At 48.8% G+C, this 16,156-nt stretch overlaps 1 long non-coding RNA gene across 1 annotated transcript in view; it reads left to right on the top strand.

Moving 5' to 3' along the window:
• The first annotated feature begins 2,358 nt into the window (after positions 1-2,358).
• Positions 2,359-16,156, top strand: part of LOC145723855 (uncharacterized) — an 86,024-nt gene continuing 72,226 nt past the window's right edge. The window contains exon 1 of the long non-coding RNA XR_014149183.1: positions 2,359-14,428. This is a non-coding gene — a long non-coding RNA (uncharacterized LOC145723855). The remainder of the gene's footprint in view (positions 14,429-16,156) is intronic.

Below are 16,156 nucleotides of genomic sequence, written 5' to 3'. Positions count from 1 at the left end.
GCACCTGGGTGGCTCAGTTGGTTAAGCGACTGCTTTCGGCTCAGGTCATGATCCTGGAGTCCCTGGATCGAGTCCCGCATCGGGCTCCCTGCTCGGCAGGGAGCCTGCTTCTCCCTCTGACCCTCCCCCCTCTCATGTGCTCTCTCTCTCTCATTCTCTCTGTCTCAAATAAATAAATAAAATCTTTAAAAAAAAAAAAGGATGCCTCGGTGTCCAGAGCCCAGTGCCATCCCAGGGACATGGGGACTGCTGACTGCCGGGGGAAGGCATCTCTCTGACATGTCTTCCCTCTTTACATCTCTCTGACCAAAGGCAGGTTCTCTGCCCTTTAGGGATTCGTGTGCTTACACTGACGGATCACCTGGCTGACCAGGACAACCCCCCCCCACCCCCACCCCACTGTCCTTAATCACATCTGCAAACTGGTCTCACGGTCAGGGCCTGGGCATCTCTGGGGGCATTGACCTGTGAGCCCTGTATGTCAGGAAGAGCAAGACCTCTGTGCGTTGCTGCCAAGCTTAGGGCTGACCCCTGACTAGATGAGCACCCTCATAGCCTGCAAGGTGGCCACGAGCTGGGGAGGCCTCGGGGGCATGCCCCCAGCTCAGCTGTCTCACAAGCCAATCAGCCTTCATCCTTCTCTTTCAGGGAAGGTCCTGTGCTAAGTCCCTGGAACAGACGCGAAGACAGAGGTTGGGGTGTACCCAGCATAGCAGGGAGGCGATCGCAGGGAGAGACACATGCACAGGACAGACAGCGGCCAGACTGTCAGTGACAATAGGATTCTGACCCACAGCTTGCAACACCAGCCCAGGAAGCCAGACCACAACCTCTGTAGCAATTGGCCCAACGGTCGGGCTTGGTCAATAACTGCCAGCTACCCTGTATCCGACTTACCATCAACCAGAGAAGAAAGCAAATATGCTTCCCTAACTAGTCCCATGGGATGCCCTATCTAATCGTCTGCCTGCCCTGCAGCGTCCCCAGACCAACCTGAAACCTTCCCTTTTTCCCGTCATAAAGCTCTCCCGCTCCCTGGCTTATGTCCCTGCCACATGCAGGAGATGGTGGCTCACCTCCCTTGCCATCACAAGTTCTGAAAAAGTAGATTTTGCTTGTTCTCATTTGGGTGGTCCTATTTTCACAGCAGGAGACATGGCCGGAAGAGTGGGGCGGGGACACAGTATTCAGGGTGGGCTAATGAGCAGGTTCTCGTGGGGCATCTGGGGGTCTCTGAGCCAGTGTTCTGGAGGGACAGGAAGCTGCAGGGTCATGGGCTGAGGGCTGTCTCGGGACTGGTAAGAGAGTACTCAGGCAGATTTGGTGCCTGCAGTCCCCTTCTGTCCCCACTGAGGCACTGGGATGTGGGTGGGACCCCAAGAGCAACTGCTTCTGGCACAGGTAACTTTCAGGGTGAGTCTTCGTTCTTATGGTGGCTGCTCATCAGAGTAGCCCTGCAAACTTGGTGAAAATGCAACCTATTTGCTTCTCAGCGAACCCCCATTCTGTGGACCTGGGTGTGGAGCTGGGAATGAGCATTTTATTTTATTTTATTTTTTAAGATTTTTAAAATTTATTTATGAGAGACAGAACAAGCAGGGGGAGCAGCAGAGGGAGAGGAAGAAGTAGGCTCCCTGCTTAGCAGGGAGCCTATTGAGGGGCTTGATCCCGGGACCCCGGATCATGACCTGAGCCAAAGTCAGACGCTTAACCGACTGAGCCACCCAGGCTCCCCAAGAGGATAAGCATTTTAAAAGCTCCTGGGGATCCAGGTAGACCCTCATGCATAGCTGTGTCTCCACATGGTTCTCAGGCTGACCACTCCCTGGACACACCTGCCCCATGGCCCTGGTCGGCCTCCGTGTTTACTCTCGGCATTTTTCGTGGAATGTTTGTTGACTTAAATGATGGAAATGGCATCTCTGCCTCAGTCACCCTCTGCGTCTGGTGACTCATGTATTACTGCATTAATTACGTGCTCTGGGTGTATCTTCCCTCGGGCGTCTGTAACTCTCGGGTGTCATTCATTTGGCTTGATGCTGACATGGAACCACGGATAACATATCAGTGGCTTTCCTCCTACCATTAGTTTCTGTAGTTCTTGTAAAGAGTCTCCAGATCACAATTCCCGGACTCTAATTTGGTCCTTCTTGAACAAGCCCCCTTCGTGTGGGAGAATTTAGGGGTTGGTTTTACCCCTTCCCTCACCTTCATCCCATCTTTAGTGATCTCTGCTCTTGCAGGGGAATCTGCCTCTGGTACTGATCCGACCCTCCAGCTGGCTGAGTCCTACCACACACACACATGACACTGTGTGTGTGTGGTAGGACTCAGTGTCAGAGAACCATAGGCCAGGATCAAAGGATGGTTATTACATGAAGTTCTTCACTTGATTTCTTCACACAACATTTTATTATAAAATTTTTCAGAAATGTTGAATGAAAGCCCACCCCCTAATTCATTCCACAATTAACTTTTTCTACATTTGCTTTATGATCTGTCCATCCATCAGTTTGTCTTACTGTTTTTGTGCAGCACAAAGTAAGCCATGCTTCAGTGGATGTTGAATCCTGGGGACTCCACTCTGCCCAATGACTGTTTGGCCTCTGTTTAAATTCCCCTGGAGACGGGAAACTCACTACCTGTTACAATTCCCCGTTACAACTATTCTGGCTGTCACCAAGCCCCCTTCTGTGCCAGGGTCCCAATGGCAGGCCCTCCCAGGTGTGACTATTCAAAAGAAAGGCACCGAGAACAGAGAGTCAGAACTCCCTGGAGTTGTTAGAACCCGGAGGCTGGGCACTCCTTCAGGGCTTCCCGTTCAGGAGGTGGCTGGCAGGGTCTGTGCATGTGCATTTCTAGCAAGCTCCCAAGTATGCCTGACACAGCTCGTCTAGGCCCCCACTTTGAGAATTGCTGGTCTAAGCTTACACAGCCACTTGGAGGTACAGTTAATCCTAAAATAACTGTGTAGACAGTCTTGGGTGTCCCTTTGGATTGGGTCTGGAAACATGCTTCTGGTCTGAGGGTGCCCCAGTCTTTACCCCAAGGGAGGCCACCCCACCCCTCTCCTGGTGGCCCCGAATACAGCTGGTTGCAGGGGGTTGGGGCAGGCACCTTCCCTGTGGCAACTTGCTCCTGTCCTGTGTGTGGTCCCCCAGGGAAGGTTGTGTGTCTGCAGCTGCTGGCTCAGGTCCTCCTAGTGGCTTCCCTGGCTCTCCTCTCTACCTGGGTGTCCATTGGCCCCACTGACTGTCCGAGATGGGGTCTGGCCGTGTCCCCAGGGAGAGGCATCATCATTCGACCTGAATGAACCGGTGCACCCAATGAACTTACTTTGCTTTTGTTTATTTCCTCTCTGCCCAAAGCTAAAATGTTCTGTAAAAAAAACAAGTGTGTATCTCTAAGACTGCCTTTGCCTCTGTCTGCAGACTGGGGATGCTGTCTTTCACAGTACGCTTTTGCAAATTTAGTTATTTAAGAAGGAGTAAACTTGCGTTAATTGTCAATGGCTTATTAGTACCCACCTAGATGGCCAGGCTGGGGGATAGGTGTGAATTTCATTAATTTCCCCATGCTTTTGGGGTTTGGTTTGAACTCAAAAGCCCTTCTGGAGCGAACTCTTGTGAAAGCTTTAATTAACTCTTGCCAGTGTCAATATGTTTTATTACCTTCTGCAGCCTGCAGCCTTCCCCCGTGACTAATTTACTCGGATGTTTGGGGCCGAGGTAATGAAGGCAGGAGCTCTGCGCAGACGCTGGAGTGGATTAAATCACGTTATGGGCTCCAGCTGGAGGGCAGTGCTTCTCCATCAGAGGTGATAATAGAGGGTTGTTCTTCTCTGGGTGGGGGTGTGCACCCTAGCAGACTAGGGTGGGTGGGTAATGCTTCCATGAGGCCAGAGAAAAGTCCTGGAGACAGTAATTGAGACATAGGTCTAGTGGGGGAGCTTACATACAGAGAGCCCGGGAGTGGACAGCTGGACAAAGCACCTATATACAGCCAGCTTGTATAGTACAGCAACTGAGCCTAGTGACTCTCTGCAGCCCCTCCCTCCTTACAGGGCCAGCCCTCCAAGGAGATCCAAGCCTGACGCCTGGACACTCTTCGTTACAAGGGAGACACTCCGGGTTGGCCATCCTTGGGAGCCCGTAACCTTGAATGCTGAAAAAAACCATTTTTCTGCACATTCTGCTTGATGGGAATATAGAAGGAGGACGGGACCTCTATGTTCTCAAGATAGTGATTAACATGCGCATTCAGGGTGTGTTCGCACCAAATATTGATCCAGCATGTTCCATACAGGAGGGGCCCCTGAAGTTTTAATCAGTTTTGCTGCATCAGAAATGTGAGGGTCTGAGCTTGGACATATGACCTTGGTGGTGGCCTTTGAGAGCACAGATGTGGTGTCCAGGACTTGAGCTCAGGTCCCGACCACCACTTGGAAGCTGGGTGCAGCATAAGTCACCCCTTCTTCAGGATGGCCCCTTTCCTCCATTTGAAAGTGTGGGCAGGAATCTTGCCCCTCAGAAGACCAGGTGTGGGGGGCATCTTTGTGGCCACAGTGGATGTGGAGCAGCTGACTTCCATTGGTTTGGTGGACTGGAGTCTGTGCAGGCCTGGCCTCTGGGGTAGGAGCAGGGAGCCCTACCCAGGACCCTGGGATCATGACCTGAGCCAAAGGCAGACGCTTAACCAACTGAGCTACCCAGGTGCCCACAGACCACGTTTTGTTTGTTCATTTACTTGTTGATGTATGAAGACATTTTTTCCAGGTTTTGCTGTCATGAAAAATGCTACTATAGATGTACTTGTATAATTTGTTCATTAGGTGGACTTATGTTTTCATTTCCCTTGGAGGGAGCATTGTTGAATTATTGTGTAGGTATATGTTTAGATTCATAAAAAACTGCCAGACTGTTTTCCACAGTGGTTGTACCATTGTTCACTCCTAAGAAGGGTGCATGGGTTCCTGGTGCTCCACATCCTTGCTAGCACTTGATACTGTCAGTCTTTTTAATTTTAGCCATTTCGGTGGGTGCAGAACAGCATCTCACTGTGGTTATAATTTGCATTTTTCTGATAACTAATGGTGTTGAGCATCTTTCCATATACTTATTATTCCATGCATCTTACTTTGTGAAGCATTTGTTCATGTTTTTTGCTCATTTTAAAATTGGATTGTCTTTTTATTATTGATTTGTATTTCTTTATATATTCTGGATATAAATCATTTATCACATATGCATAGTACATAGTTTCTCCTAGTCTGTGGCTTGTCTTTTCATTATCTAAATGCTGTCTTCATAAGCTAAAATTTTTAATTTTGATGAGCGCATTCTACTTTTGTGATTGAGGTGTAATTAGACTCTTGGAGCTGGGATTGTAACTTTAGGATTTTAAATTATTCTCATCACTAGTGTGCGCATGTGCACACACACACACACACACACAGTCCTCACCCCAAGTAACCTGTGTTGGCAGCTTCCTATGCATCTTCCCGTGCTCCTACAAACATATACATATGCATGAGATTTTTTTTTTTTTACTTAAATGGGAGCACACTATGGACCCAGGAAACTATTCTTCTCATTTAACAGTACAACAGTACCAACAGGTACATGAAAAGACCTGTCAGAATGGCTATTATAAAAAGAACAAGATATAACAAGTGTTGGCGAGGATGTGGAGAAAAGGGGACCCCCATGCACTGTTGGTGGGACTGTAAATTGGTGTGCCACTGTTGAGGTTCCTCAAAAGATTAAAAATAGAACTACCATATGACCCCGTAATTCCACTTCTGGGTACTTACCTGAAGAAAATGAAAACACTAACTCAAAGAGCTATCTGTCCTCCCATGCTCACTGTAGCATTATTCACAATAGCCAAGACATGGGAGCAACCGAAGCATGCATTGATAGATGAGTGGATAAAGAAGATATGGCATAGATATACAATGGAATATTACTCAGCCATGAAGAAGGAAATCTTGCCATTGGCAACAACACAGATGGACCCTAATGCTAAGTGAAATAAGGCCGAGAAACAAATGCTGTCTGATTTCACTTATATGTAAAATCTAAAAGGAAAAAGAAAGGAAAACCAAGCTCATAGATGCAGAGAACAGATTGGTGGTTGCCAGAGGTGAGGGATGGGTGAGAGAAATGGGTAAAAGGGGTCAAAAATTAAAAAAAGAAAGGCTAAGGCTAGCACAGGTATCACAGAACTGAAAGGGTTGCTGGGGGCCCAAATGTTTGGTAGATTTCTCCACCAGATAATGCACTTTGTTTTATTTTTCCCTATTTTGATGAAGATTTTGCCATTTTTTTTACACTGTGCCAGGAAAAACCGAATTATGACTTACAATTTATGATTTCGGAAACCAATTTCACATGCAGTGCTAAAATTCATTTATTGTGAAATTTGACATGCACCCTGAAGCACATCTAAAACATGTGCACTGCATGAAGAGTGAAACCACAGTCAGCACTTATGCAACCAAGACTGACCCCAGGCTGAGAATGGACGTGGCCAGGACCCTGGTGGGCCTCTGCATGTCGGATCCGCTCCAGGGATGGCCCCTATGCAAAAACATCAAAAACAAAAACACTTTTTTTTTTTCTCAGACCATTTTGTTATGTCATTTTAAATTATATTCAAGACTGTGCCTCTTTAGAAATATTTATATTACAACACACATAGGAAATGGAAATTAAGGACAAAAAAAAGTGCTGCAACAAAGACAAAACTGTACGTGAGTTGATCCACGGAGGCCATAGGAAGAGATCTGAGCCATTCTTTTGGTTGCTACTTAATTAATATTCCAGAGAATGAATATGCCACTGCTGATTTAACCACTTCTCTTTTTAATGAGTTTCGATTCTGTCTTCCGCTGGACCTTCGGGTTGTTTCAGCATCTGGCTGCCTCAAACAACGCTCGAAGCAAGCACACAAGCAAGCCAACGAACACCCCGAGGGTACAGCTCTGCAAAGCCTGTTGCTGTTTCCTGTGGGATAAATTCCAACAGTGAGATCGTTGGGTCATGGAGTGCGTGTATTTTGAAACTTAACAGCAACTGCAGATTTCTTTCCCAAAAAGCTGTAGGAATTCACAAGCTGCAGGTGAGGGTCTGTGTCCCTGTGTCTGCAAAGCTCTGGGTGCTGATGCTTAACTCATCTTGCAGCCTCGTGGGTAATAAAACTCTTATCTCACCTCAGCCCAACCATGCTTTTCTACTAACTCATTTTAAAAACTAATTTTTAAAATTTATCTGCATGACTTTTTTTTCTGTTCAGAAATGTTTTTTTAAATTCTTCCCCTTTTCTCTCCAGTGTTCTCTCTTGCTCTTCATCTTGTCATTTCTCAAATGATATGTTTCAGACGTGTTTCAAACAACTCCCAGGAGATCCTCGGTTCTCGATTACTTATTTTTCACGTGTGATTTCCTCCAGGCCTCGGGCATGCTTGCCGTGCAGCATGCCCGAGGGCGAGCTCCCTGGGGATTCAGTGTCATAGTTTCTAGATAAAATTGTTACCGCGGCCTGCTTTGTAGGAATTGGGTCCAAGTGTTCTGAATGCATTTTCTTTTTTGAGAACTGATCCTGGCAGGGATCAAATGCATCTTGATTGAATCTGAACCTCCCTGTGTGGAGGCTGAGCTGGTTGCTGAGCCTTTGTCCTCATCGCTGGATTAGTTGCTGGAGAGCCGGGCTCCTGGCCTCTATGGTAGCACACGGCCCACCCCAGTGCCGGGCTATTCCAGCCAGCTACCAGCAGGGTGTCCGAGCCCTGCGGAGGGGACGGGCCTTAGAAGACAGCGGGCAGGTGTGCAGGGCAGGGCCACGCCGCCCCGGTCACAGAGAGAGAAGCAAGCAGACTGAGCTAGCATGGGCTGGCCAAAGGCAAGTGGAGGTCTGGGGGCAGGAGGCTCAGCTCTTTGAGCACCTTTCTCCTCCTCCTCGACTTTGGAGAACTGTTGAAGAACTGCAGAGAAAACCAAACCACAGAATTTTTTTTTCTTTCAGTGTTACTGAGATGTAGTTGACACGCAGCACTGTGTAAATGTAAGGTGTACGTGTGTCGTGAAGTGACCCAACTTATGTGTGTCGTGGAGTGAGGACCACGATAAGTTCAGTTAACACCTATCACCTTATACAGATGCAAAAAAAAAAAAAAAGAAAGAAAAGAAAAAGAAAAAAAAACAAGAAAAAAATGTATTTTCCTTGTGATGAGAACTTTTAGGATTTGCGACCTTAGTCACTTTGAAATACACCAACAGCAGTGTTAACTATAGTCTTCATGTTGTACGTTACATCCACACTACTTACATATCTTATTACTGGAAATTTGTACCTTTGACCCCCTTCATCTGTTTCCCCACTGCCCCCACCTCCGGCAACCACATGTCTGATCTCTTTTTGTATGAGAGGTTTTTTTTTTTTTTAAACTCCATATGCAAGTGAAATCATACAGTATTTGTCTTTCTCTGACTTATTTCATTTGGCTTAGAACACTCAACATCCACCCACTCTTTTGTTTTTTTAAGATTTTATTTATTTGTCAGAGAGAGAGAGCACAAGCGGGGGGAGCAGCAGGCAGAGGGAGAGGGAGAAGCAGGCTCCCCGCTGAGCAACGAGCCCGATGCGGGACTCGATCCCAGGACCCTGGGATCATGGCCTCAGCCAAAGGCAGATGCTTAACTGATTGAGCCACCCAGGTGTCCAAGATCACCCACTCTGTTACAAATGGCAGCATTCCCTTCCTTTTAAGGTTGAATAGTATTCCATCCTGTGTATATCATCTATCTGCTATCTCTCTCTCCCTCTCTCTATCACCTATCCATCTAGGTGAGTGATAATATTTTATGTAGAAAATCTGAATTGTTATACCACAGAGTATAATGAATATAAGAAAACTTGTGTATAGTCTCACTATCCACAGATCTCTCATAATATTTCTGTGGTTTTCTTTCAGTAATAAACACACACTCTTGTTTATATGTATATTTAAGCATTTTATATATATTTAAAATGTAGCTCACATTGTATATTCAATTGTCTCTTATTTACCATTATATTGTTTCTATTTATCCATGTCATTAAATATTCTTTAAAAGTTTAATTTTTATTGAAGTATAATATACACAGAAGAATGCACATACCATAAACATGTAGCTTCAATGAGTTTTCATGTGAAAGTGTCATTTTTATACTACAGAGTAGTTTCTTGCATGTAACTCATTTGTATAGCCCATTGTTTATAAGTTTTCATACAGATAAATAGCTCTGTGATGAACATCTCTGTGCACAAATCTTTGGGTGCATCCCGGGTGAGTGAGTTTTAATCAAATATACATTATAGATGAGAATAGGCACCACTGTGCTTTTGCTCTGGGGACTCGGGACCTGGGACCTTTACACAAGGGGCCACGTTCATGTGCCAGTTGTGCAGGATTTGGTTTACATCATTTGTGAAGGGGACACATGGATAAAGACTCCGGAGCAGTGACCCGTATCTCAGGCAGCAACCACCCCTCTGCTGTGTGTGCTTGTGAATGAGAACAAAGATGGTGGGCCTTGGGCGGGAAGACCCAGGAAGCAGAGATGGTCAGCAGATGCAGGGGTTGATGCTACAGGTGACTGGGAAGGTCTGCTATGGATATCTGGGCAGTGATGTCCTGCCCTGGTGGTCAAGGGGGACATTACCATCAGCCTGAGGTGGTGAGTGTGGGACCTGAGCAGGACCCTGACCTCCAGCTGACCTTCACTTCCCCAGAACGGTCCTGCTCCAAAATGGGTGAGGAGGAGGGGTACCTGGCCTCCATTGGGCCCTCGAGGCCTTTGGGTACCTGAAGGAGAGATGGGCTTATGACGTGGCTGGCTTTTGGACAAGGTCTTCCCAAATGCAAGTGGCTGGGAGTTTCTCCAGTTCAGTGAACTTTCTCTTCTCTTTTTACCCGACTGCCTGGTTGCCTTTGTCCCTCCCGCCCTCCCTTTCATCTGTTGACTGTTTCCTGGAAATATGAGGTCAAAGGAAGCATTACCTGTGCTCCCAGAGACATCCGTGCGGTGCTGTGGAGACCTGGAACAGGCTTCAGGTGTTGAGATGGCCTATTGCAGTGTAACCCACCATCCTGAGTGTGGTGGCCCAAACAGCGAGCATCACCCACTGCGCTTCCCTCTCAGGCCCTGGGTGGGCTCTGGGGGGTGGGTCTGCCACCCACTCTGCGACCCAGTGGGACAGGGCTGGAGGGAGCAGCGGGGCTGGCCAGGAGCCGCCTCTTTCCCTCTGTGGCCTCTCTGTGGGCTCCCTCATGCAGCATACCCAGTGCGGCCCCCGAGCACTCTGAGAAGGGCTTGCAGCGGTGCTGCGCCTCTTCCCAGCGCTGGCTCGATGCGGTTCCTTTCCCGGGGGCGAGGGCGGGGAGGACTTTGAGGTGGAAGTGAAGGCTCCAACATGTGGGTTGGAAAGGGAAGATGGAGAGGTTCTAAACCACACTGCACAAGGAACAGCCGTGACCTTGGAAGGGGCAGGGGGGTTGAGAGAGGGTGGTGCCAACTGAGTGAGGCAGGAGGCAGAGCTGGATGAAGCACCGAGTGCTTTCCTGACATGAGGTGCCAAGTCACCTTGCTCTGAAATGTAAGTCCTCTCCTTTTCTCTACACCTTTAGTAGAGTCGGCTATAGACACGGGGGCCTCGGGGAGTAGGTCTATCTGTATCTGTTTGTGCGCAGCGTGTACGGTGCACGCGGTGCGTGTGAATGCAGGTAGCATGTTTGCATCGGTGCATGTTTTGTGTACAGTGTGAATGTGGGTGCCCATGAATGAGAACAAAGATGGCGGGCTTTGCAAGGAAGACCCAAGAAGCAGAGATGGGGGCTGAGGGTTAGGCTCGGGGAGATCAGGTGGCATGCATGGAACCGGGCTCTGCCTTCTGGCCCTCTCCTTTCTGAGTCTCCTGGGGTTGTGGACGCACTGACGCTGTCCGCCAGCCTTCTGTGCACGTGCTGTGGAGTTGCGGTCACTCCTGGGGCGGGCAGGGGGGCCTGGCCCGTTGGGAGCTGTGGGCATGGAAGGTTGCCGTGCACCTCTCCTCCTCCAAGCGTCAGTGCCTGGCTGGCATCTGCCTGCGCCGGGTGGCTTCCTAGCGCCTCCGGTGGTTGATGTTGCATTTTATCTTGAGGTTATTGTAAAATCCGTGGGAAGGTCCAGCTGGTGGGTGCTTGCCTGGCCATCTCCACACGTGGGGTCTTGGATGCAGAGGACTTGTCTACACAGCCTAAGATACGCTGTTACTTTCCACACGAGTGGGTATCATCCAGCACCCCGGCCTTTCCAGTCCCTGTTTCTGGCCCACCTTCCAGCACACATCTTCACTCCCTCACCTCACCCCTCACCGTCTCCCCACAAAGCCTTCCCTAGTGCACCTTCACCACCCCTTACACTTGGGTGCGCATTCCCACAGGCATGGGGGGAGGGCCCTGCGCCAGTGGCTTTCAAGTCTGGGCTACATCCCGAGCGGCCACAGCAGGCTCCTTGGGTGGGCCTGGGCTGGCCAGGTGATCCCACTGTGTAATTTCTTGGCCTCGAGGCCGAGAACCACTGCTAGGAGGAAGAAGTCTGCAGGACACCTGCTTTTGATGTTTCTAGGTAAAAAAAAACACAGTGTTTTGTCCAAAATGGCTGCTTGGGGGTGTTACTTCCTGCGTGCTCCATCCCAACTGTGCAGAGACCCCTGAGGTCGCCCCAGCCCCCACTCTGACCTGTGGGACATCCCACGAACGGGCCAGGGCGGGCCACATGTCTGGGGCTGCTGCCCTTTCTCCCTTTTGTTCTCTGTGTGGCTCCTCACTCCCCTCCCCCTCTGCCCCAGCTAGCTCAGCTTTTCTCAAGCTCAGAAAGCTGTTGCTGGGCCGTGGGGGCATCAGGGATCTGGAGAAGGGCTCCATAAAATGAGGAACTGCTCTGTCTTCCAGGGGACGCTTTTCAGGGCAAGGCCCTGGCAAACTGAGAACTTAATGAGAGTGGAAAAGGGAGTCTTTTCCACGCAAGGCAGGAGATGTCCCCAGGGTCTGAGCTGGGCCTGCGACAGCAAAGGCCTGGCTGTCAGAAGGGAAAATACTTCTGCAAGGAGGGGAGGTGACACTTTGGTGGCCCTTCATTACCTTGCTGGACCAGCTGCCCTGGAGTCATGGATCAGCTGAAGTCATGCGAGAGGACAGGTGTTCCTAATTGCTGCCACAAGTCTTGGAGACTTGTGCATTTCAGATTGTTCTGACCCTTCTGTCTTGTTGCAGAGCCTCTTCGGGAACGTGGGGGTTGGTGTGACCCAGCACCTGCCTCGTGTTGATGCACTGGGGCCACATAGCTGTCTGCTGAGAGCCATCATGTCCAGGGCCTGGCAGCCTGCGCACGGAGGACTGACTCCCACACACAAGGAAGAAACAGACCACAATGCAGGGAGGCGAGCAGGGAGTCCACTCTCCCAAGGATCTGAAGCTCTCCTGTTGGGCTGGCTGGAAGCAAAGTTCACTGGCAAAAAATGGGTTTTGCGGTGAAGCCAAGCATGCTTCGTCCATTCCTTGGCCGTCTGCTCTACCACTGTTTACTGAGCACCTACTGAGTGCTCCAAAAAGCGATGGGCATCTGTGGGCCTAGAGTCTCACAGGAGGCATGGGTGAAACCCAGGCCTGCCACCTACTCAGGATGTGCTTCAACCTCAGTTTCCTTATCTGTAAAGCCAGCCCCTATGTCGTAACAATGTAGGAGGCCATTGAGATCCTATCAGTAACTTCTCTAGGGCTTATCTGTGCAAGGGTCTGTTCTCAAGGAACCCACAGGACCTGGGGGCGGCTGACCTGCAGGTGGATGAGAATGTGCCAGAAGCTCCCTGCTCTCAGAGCAGCCAGCATGCAGTTTCTGATAACTGGACTCCCTGGGAATGCCCTCCTTCCGAGGGACCAACTTGTTTTAACAGGCAAGAGCTTCTCTACATCTGAGGAGTTACTGACTGAAAGGAGGGGGCTTTTAGAGCTCAGAGTTCATGTAAATGTTCCCAGATTTTGAGCGAAGATGTTCCTGTATCAATTTGGGATGGCAACGGGGCCATCCCCCGTTGGACATCCCAGACCCCATGTTACACCTGTGAGAACCAACTGTGCAGGGGAGGCTGCCTCTGCCACAGTCGTGGAGGCGGGTGGGAGGGGGCTGATCTGGCTCCTTGAATCAGGGCTGCTCAGAAGTAGGACTACTGAGGACAAACATTCACTGGCTTGGAGAAGGATAAGACAAATAGATGAATGCAACAGAATAGAGACCCCAGAAATGGACCCTCATAAATATAGTCAGCGGGTCTTTGACAAAGGGGCAAAGGCACTGCAATGAGGCAAAGACAGTCTCTTTAGCAACCAGTGCTGGAATAACGGAACATCAATATGCAAATAAATAAATCTAGACACAGGCCTTATGCCCTTCACAAAAGTTAACTGAAAATGGATCACAGACCCAAATATAAAATAAAAACTATAAAAATCCTAGAAGTTACCATAGAAAACCCAGATGACCTTGGCTGTGGTGATGACTTCCTACATACAACACCACAGACATGATCCATGAAAGAAAGAATTGATAAGGTAGATTTCATTAAAATTAGAAAATTCTGCTCTGTGGAAGACCCCATCAAGAGAATGAGAAGAGAAGCCACAGACTAGGAGAAAATATTTGCAAACAACACATCTGATATAAGATGTTATCCCAAATATTCAAAGAGCTCTTCCAACTCAAGACAACAAATAGCCCAATTAAAAAATGGGCCAACAGATACCTCACTGAAGAAGATGTATTGATGCCAAACAAGCATATGAAAAGATGCACCACATTATACTCATCAAGGAAATGCAAATGAAAACAACAATGGGATGCTACTACTCTCCTGTTAGAATGGTCAAAACCCAATAGACAGACAGCACCAAGTGCTGGTGAGGACATGGAGCAACAGGAACTCTCACTCACTGCTGGTGGGAATGCAAAATGCTGCAGCCACCTTGGAAGACAGTTTGGCAGGTTCTTACAAAACTAGAAATATTTCTACCATATGATCAGTTGTGCTTCTTGGTATTTACCCAAAGAAGTGAAAAACTGATGTCTGCACAAAAACTTGCATGTGGATGTTTAGAGCAACTTTATTCATCATTGTCAAAACTTAGAAGCAGCCAGGATGTCCTTCAGTAGGTGAATGGATAAATAAACTGTGGTGCATTCAGACGATGGAATATTATTCAGCAATAAAAAGAAATGAGCTATCAAGCCATGAAAAGACATGGAGGAAGCTCAGATGCATATTATTCAGTGAAAGAAATCAATCTGAAAGGCTACATGCTGTGTGACTCCACCTATATGACATTCTGGGAAAGGCAAAACTATAGAGACGGTAAGAGGATCAGTGGTTGCCAAGGGTGGGATGGGGGAAGGAGGGACGAATAGGAGGAGCACGGAGGACTTTTAAGGCAGTGTAACTCTCCGTATGATGCTCTAATGATGGCTGTGTGTCATTTTCCCTTTGTCCGAAACCAGAGAATGGACAATGCTGCAGGTGAACCATGAGGCAAACCCTTTGTGGGGGAGGCTTTGTACATGTGGGTGCAGGGTGTATTTGGAAAATCTCTGTACTTTCTTTCAATTTTGTTGCTTTAAAGAAATAATGTCTTTAACTAACTTTAAATAAAGTCTTTAAAAGCTTTTGTTGGCTCACTAGCCCCCGGGTATCGTTCCTGTTGAATTTGGCTGTTGCTGATGTTGTGTGAGCTCGTCACGGGGTCTTTCCTCTCACTCTCGCCCGTGAGGATGAAGCTGTTTTCTGAAAACGTCTGGAGGTATTGGAGAGTGAAGGGTGGGGGGACGGGCGTCTCGGGGTGTCCGGTTGGCAGGCAGTTCAGGACAGGGAGCTGCCGGCTGGCGAGGGCTGCCCTGTGGACCTTCCAGCAGACAGGACGGAAACGGGCTGGTTTGAGTTGAATGGGGAAAGCAGACTCATTTCAGATGGAACAAGTTCTTTCTGGGGCTGGCCCAGGACAGGCTACGGGCATCAGCTGAGGGGAGCTGCCAGGGCTTCCTTCTTTTGCCAAGCTCCTCGCTGGCCCGGTGGAGCACTTGTGGAGACAGGCGGCTGGATGGAGGGGTAGCTGGAATGGATCATGTAGGGCAGCCCATCCTCCAGCACCTCCCAAGTGGCTCCCTGAAGGCAAGCATTATGGAAGTGGTTGGCATTCTGCCATCATAGAATGGGTTCTGGGGTCAAATACACTTTACAGTGGCCGTTGACCAGTGCTTCTCAGACCAGCATCAGCAGCTCGGGGGAATGGGTCAGAAATGTGAATTCTGGGCCTACCCCAGGCCAACTGAATCAGACAGGATGAGAGTGGGCCCAGCTCTCCTGGGGATGCTGATGATCCCTACTCAAGTTTGAAAACCTCTGCTGTAAACCAGTGGTGGGCTGGGCCCTTGGGGCCAAATCTGGCTGAGGCTGCCTTTTTTTTTTTTTTAGAGAGAGGGAGAGAGAAAGTGGGGAGGGGGAGGGGCATAGAGAGAGGGAGAAAGAGGCTCTTAAGCAGGCTCATGCCCAGCATGTAGCCCTACATGGGGTGGGGCTCCACCTCACAGCTGTGAGATCATGACCTGAGCTGAAATCAAGAGTCAGACGCTTAACTGACTGACACCCCACAGGAGCCCAGGCTGAGGCTGTTTTGTAAATAAAGTTTTATTGGGTCATGGCCATACCCGCTCATTCATGGCCATCTGCTGCCACTTTCACTCTTCAACCGCAGACCGGTTGTGACAGAGCCCATGTGGCTCACAAACACTAAAATCTTTACTATCTGGTCCTTTACAGAAAAAACGTGGCCAACCCTGGTTCTCAGCCTAAGCTCCACACCGGGATCACCTGGGCAGTGAGAAAACCACTGAAGCCAGGGCCCCAGCCCAGAGACCCTGGTTTGATTGGTTTGGGGGGGTGCCCTGGCTGCTAGGACTTTGAACAGCTCCCAGCTGATTTTTTTTTTTTTTATTCTTATGTTAATCCCCATACATTACATCATTAGTTTTAGATGAAGTGTTCCATGATTCATTGTTTGTGCATAACACCCAGTGCTCCATGCAGAAT

The sequence above is a fragment of the Leptonychotes weddellii genome, chromosome 10 (genome assembly GCF_054177405.1).
Source record: "Leptonychotes weddellii isolate Sample4059 chromosome 10, ASM5417740v2, whole genome shotgun sequence".
Lineage (NCBI taxonomy): Eukaryota > Metazoa > Chordata > Mammalia > Carnivora > Phocidae > Leptonychotes > Leptonychotes weddellii.
This window is presented reverse-complemented; position numbering and strand designations above follow the sequence as displayed.